Genomic DNA, 6,011 nt, shown 5'->3' with positions numbered 1-6,011 from the left:
TTCAGCACTTGATTTTCAGAGACACTACTACATGTTTATCACATCTAGATAAGTCTTGATAACAAACTTTAATATGTAGTCCTCTTTTAATTCTCCAAGGCTTCCTAAATAATGTAGTGCTTCCTGAAGTAATATGAATGGAAGGTGATCTCATATCCCTTTTATGGGTCTAACCATGATGCAGCCCAGGAGCAATTTCAGATGCAGACTGGAGAAAAAAAAATTTCTATGTAAAGTGATGACATCATGTGGCTTATAAAATTTCGATTTGTGGGTCCACAAATGCTGTTTTAATCAGAAGTCTGTACAAATGTCGATGGTTTATCAAGGTGACGTGGACTAGACATTTAAAGGAACTTATGAAATCAATCAGTATTTTTATGATAATAAAAGAATCAAGATGAAAATTTGACATGCACATAACTGATGGCCTACAATACAATGTGCAACGAATGGAGTATAGATATGGTTGTTCACAAAGCCACCCTACTGTACTGCAATAGCACAATTTATATATGAAAAATGAACTAACAGCCAGGGAGTGGTCCAGATATATGAAAAATCTACATTTGACTGATATCATTCATCTGAAGCTTTGTCTCTCATAAAACTCACATGGAAGTAAAGCAGAGCTCCATTTCTAAGGAACCACAAACATGTTATCTGCTTGAAAAATCCTATCAAGGTACCCTTCATACCTGGTAAAAGTAATCTAGATAAGAATAGCGGGAGTTGGACATTATTTCTATACTATAATAAATAACAGGAAGTTTATAACAATCGGGGAAAATAATGGATATAATCAATTAAAACAATGCCATGATGTAAAGGTTAGCGTGACACATTCACGGGCCGCCCAGGGTCGAACGCATTCGTTCGAATCCTGGTTGCGGTAGGCGGTCCACAGTCAACCCAACTGTTTATTTATCCCTATAGCTTGGTCGATAAAATGGGTTCCCGGCTCAGGCTTGGATATATATATATATATATATATATATATATATATATATATATATATAGTTAATGAGATGGCCTTGATTAAGGTCTCAGCTGCCCGTGCCGTCTCAGCCATATAAAAGAAAAAAGGAAAACCTTTGAGTGCTTCACCTAAGGACTGCTCTTTACCGCGTGTTTCTAACTCATAAACGAAATACACAAACACTGCCGACTTCCTTGTAACATATTTCACCTCTAGTTGCATGCGGTGAACACACGGCAACCATGTTTCCCAGAAATAGTATCGACAACGAGGTAGTCTTAGGTTGTTGGAGGAAGTTTGACCAAGTTGTCACAAGTTCTGTTGATTTCTAAATTTGTTCCACTTATTCTCATGTTTTGTCTCATCATCATAACCTTCCCCACATTTCAATTGTATGTTTCAAACCCGATTCCCTTCACAGTGTAAACCACCTACAGTAAACACGAGTTCAATATGTGTTCCAAATCACGGTGATTTCTGCAAAGCTCCGAATCCCAAACTTCCATAATATTCGTCAGTTACTTACCACATGTTTAAAGATGCTAATGAACTTGTGAAAGATTAACACTAGGTAACATGTCGACCATTTTTGTAAAGAAAAAAGATTCGTCAGATTGAGGATATTTGAAGGTTTCAGGAAGCTCTGGAGTGATCGTCGCAAAGTGGCTCTCCAAGGCGAGTGCTGAATGGATCCAAACGTGCACTTCAAACTCTGAAGCTACATGTGGATCAGGTAAAGTACTAAAATGAAATCTTAAAGTGTAAATTTTTTCAGATATAAGACTGGTGTGAACTTATAGATTAGCAGTGATGGTTTTGGAAAATCCGCAAGTATATTTGGTGAAGGGAAACAATAATATTATTTTTTCTAGTGATTTACCATAAACGAAATGCAAAAGGTTGATGTGGAATTAGGGCCTTAGTGTGACCATGGTGATAAATTTTAGCCCTAATATCTCATAAGAAGTTCCATATGATTATTTGCACACGATCTCTTATTCCATTTCAATAATTTCCTCATCCCCTACCCAAACTGAAGGAGGGTATCCAGAATCTGTTCCAAAGGATTAGAATGGAATGGACTATGAACTCGCCAAGACAATGCCCAAACGATCATAGAAGTGATACATACATCAATTTGTGTATCAGAAAGCTTAATGCTATTTTAGTTATTCAAATGTTGAACTTATTAACCATGTAACTAAAATTTTCATAAAATTTCATAGCTGTATCGAATTTTAAATGTGCAAGACCAAAAACCATTTTTTCCAAAAGGTGAAACAGGTAACAGCAATAATCAGTTTTGCTCAATGGAACAAATGAATATATTCTAGCAGGTAGAGAAAACAATCTCGTTTTTATATTGCTATGGCAGTGTTTTAAGTGGTGAAACTAACAAGGTGGTTTCATGGGTCTCTGTTGTAAATCATTAAAATAATTAACTATACATGCATAGACAATATGTTTTTTCCTCTCGAGGAAGGGAAATGTTCAAAAAACTGTATGAATATGTGTAGTATTATTTTTTTTTTTAGTATACTCTACACTTACACGCCTTACAGGTGATCACACTTGGCGGGTTGGTGGTTCTCTTCTCGTCATTGTGTCCCTCCCTCTAATCAGCATTGAAGGTCAGCGATATGATTGCCTAGTTATCTACATCCGAACCATCAACTGAACACATGGTTTTTAAATTTTGATGCCTTTTGTTTAAAACAATAAAATCAAGAAAATGGATTAAGTGGTGTTTGCGGCTGTTGTCCACGACAAATGTAAGAAAATGGGTCTTTGCCGGTGACAATAGACAGTGAAAAAGTATATCAAGATACCAAGTTTGATTTTCATGCCAGAGAAACTTTTGTTTCTAAAAAAAAAAAAAAGTCACGATAGTAAATTGGCTTTAAGTCAAAATTAGTTTCATAAGATCATTTGTGAAGTATTTCGATCGGAAGATTTACGTATAAAAATGCCAGAAAAATCTTATAAGCAATTATCATATTTTAAATGTTTAAAGTATGCGAGAAAAAATTAATTGGTCAAAGTTATAATTGGTATCCTTGTTTTGTGAGGAAAGCAGAATGAGCAAGAATGTATGTACATATAGTATATATGTGCAAACGCTATGTATATACATGCACATTCATATATTGGAAAAGATCACAATTTACGCGTGATCAAGTATATTCCTACGAGTCCACTGGGAAAATGAAACACGATAAGTTCCCAAGTGCATTTTCGTGCAATAATCACATAATCAGGGGAAACAAGAGAAATATAACAGTCAGTCGATATACAACGGAGACATAGGACGCCACTTGGTAAACATGCTTTTGTCCAAGACTTATCTACGACTCTTCGTTGTATATCAACTGTCATATTTCTTTCTTGTCTCCCCTGATGATGTGATTGCACGAAAGTGCACTTGGGAACAATTTCATTTTCCCCGTGGACTCATAGGAACATTCATATATACATTACCTGACTGCCTTTCCCGCCTTTGAAGGGCAAGCATGAGAACCAGATGAAATACAGCCTCATTTGCACATATCCAGGCCTGAATCTTCAAAGTAAAATCCTTGTTTGGATTCCTTTGTTGCTTTAATAAAGTGACAGTATGGGAAAGGTTTCCATTTTCCGTTCCCGTCCCTTTTTACGACACTAAATACTGCACACGAGTAGCATTCTTTCCACCTTACCTCCTACTGTATTGATCTGAAATGTGTATTAAAGTACGGAAAAGTGGCCGTATGCCTGATGAATGGTTATGGGCAGTTTGTTCCACCCTGTCAAATGAATAAGCAACTGTATGAATAGTTGAGAAATGTTCTAAGTAAAACAGGTGATGCCACCGAGAATTGACTTCACTTTCAAGATTAGGTAGATATTACTAGAAATTCGTAAACCTGGGAATAATCCATTGGTTATTCAGCTATCTTTAATATTAACAAGGTGTCTCCATAATTCAGTTTAGATTTCCACATTTCGGTTTCCTTTAAAAGTTTTTCGATCCATTCACAGAAAAAAAGATTCCAACTCCAAAATCCTGTTAAAATGCGATGGAAATAGGAAACCAACGTGAACTAATTTTTTTTCATACTTGGAGGTCTTACAAAAGGCAAAATTTATCCTACAATATTACTATTATTCTAAAAAAGGTATGTGAAAAGTTGTTTGGTTAATTTAAACAGCATACACCGTATATGAGAAATTTCCAGGTGCTGTTCTTATAATGAAAGTAGCGCATGCATATGAGCAGGTGTAAATGGGCGAATTCTTATTCATGTGCTACCTGACTGTAATATTACAAAAACATTATTAATGATGTGAAAGCAAAGTGTAGTATTAGCAAGCACTGCTAAGCCAAGAGAAAAATTGAAAGTTGCCTAAATTCACTCGATACTGTGGTATACGTATAATGCAAGCACGATTAAAGGCTTTTAAGGCCATTTTGGTAATCTCGTACCCTCTTAGTAATTTCAAAGGCTGTGAAATAGTGTTTTGGATGTTTACAGTGAGCAAAATGAAATTAATGGTTTTTGAAAATCGAGCTTCGAGGGACAAAAATTGTTTCAAGGCCAACGTGCGGTCTTTTAAATCCTCGTTAGGCATGAAACCATCGTGATATACATAGAGGTCAACCTAAATGCAACACGGAAATCATACAAAATGGTCAGTTAATTTAAGTACTACTTGTATCACTACAATCAAATATAAGAAATGCACTCTTGCGAAAAGCTCTTAGACAGTTAACAAGTGCGACTTGTACTTCGTATAAAAAGCAGAGTCAAATAACATAGTCATTAGACATAAGAATTCATAAAGATCTACCTTCTTTCAATAACAGCAATTTTACCAGTCCCCACTTCATGACTGTGTACCCTTTCTTCATTCAATCTACAAGCTGTTTAACTTCTAAGAACCACCCTCAAACGGATTGTCAGTCGATTAATCACTGGCACGCAAACCATCAACTTGACATTTCCTGTCCAGTTACCAATTAGGAAACCCTGGGGTTTTACAAACCCGTATCTACTCTGCATACGACTCGACTTTTCTCTGGCATCCTACTTCCGCACAGCTTGCATGGGATACTACCACCGAATATCACAATAAGTGACCATCGACTTTCCCTGCAGCACAGACAAGACCACCCACAAAATTATGACAGCAATCTATGCCACCACCCCCTTCTGCAGCTCAAACCAGACTGCAGAAAAGCATCTCTCCCATGGAAACCTATGTAACTTCATGTATATAAATTGGCACTGCAGGACTCTTGCAAAGCCTGCTTCTGTTTTGGTCCTCTCATATTAAAATGGGAAGAGGTCTAGGTTGGCAACATACATACTCATTATGCAATATTTTTTTCCAGGCATGATTTCCCCTCTAAATTTACCTTGATACTTTTTGTGTGTGGTTTAAACTACATGTGCATGTCATGTATGTACATAACAAATACTGTACTATACGAGGTGTGTTCATAAAAAAAAAAAAAAAAAACCATGGCAGCAGGAACAGTAAGTATAAAAGCTGAAGTGGGTGTGCTGAAATGGTTTGGACATACAGAGAATGACTGTAAATAAGAGGGTATAGATGTCATAAAAGGGGATCACGAAAGGTGGTGGAAGAATAAAGATGCTATGTGCAACTGGAGCTTATTCATGCAAGATGACGCAAGGTGTGCAAAGGACAGAGTGCACTGGAGCTATGTGCTATACAATGGACAGCATCCTGTTAGTCAGCTGAACCAAGGTATGTAAAGTGGTCAGGGAAAACCAGAGAAAGATCTGAGGGGCTTCGCTGTGAAAAAGGAGTCCTCTAACTTTGGTGCATTATACAAAATGGTAAGAGACACAAGAGCAAATGGTCATTCTTAATCTGTTCCTGATGCTATTCCGCTTCATGGGAAACTGCAAACAAAAATGAAGAAAATTTCATACATTTACACATGCAGTTGTTTTACACAAATTAATGAGCAATCTTTTCGTTAAAAATACATATATTAATATTGAATAGTTTTTACTCAAAATTA

The sequence above is a fragment of the Panulirus ornatus genome, chromosome 66 (assembly GCF_036320965.1).
Source record: "Panulirus ornatus isolate Po-2019 chromosome 66, ASM3632096v1, whole genome shotgun sequence".
In the NCBI taxonomy this organism is placed as follows: Eukaryota; Metazoa; Arthropoda; class Malacostraca; order Decapoda; family Palinuridae; genus Panulirus; species Panulirus ornatus.
Note: the sequence above shows the minus strand (reverse complement) of the source record.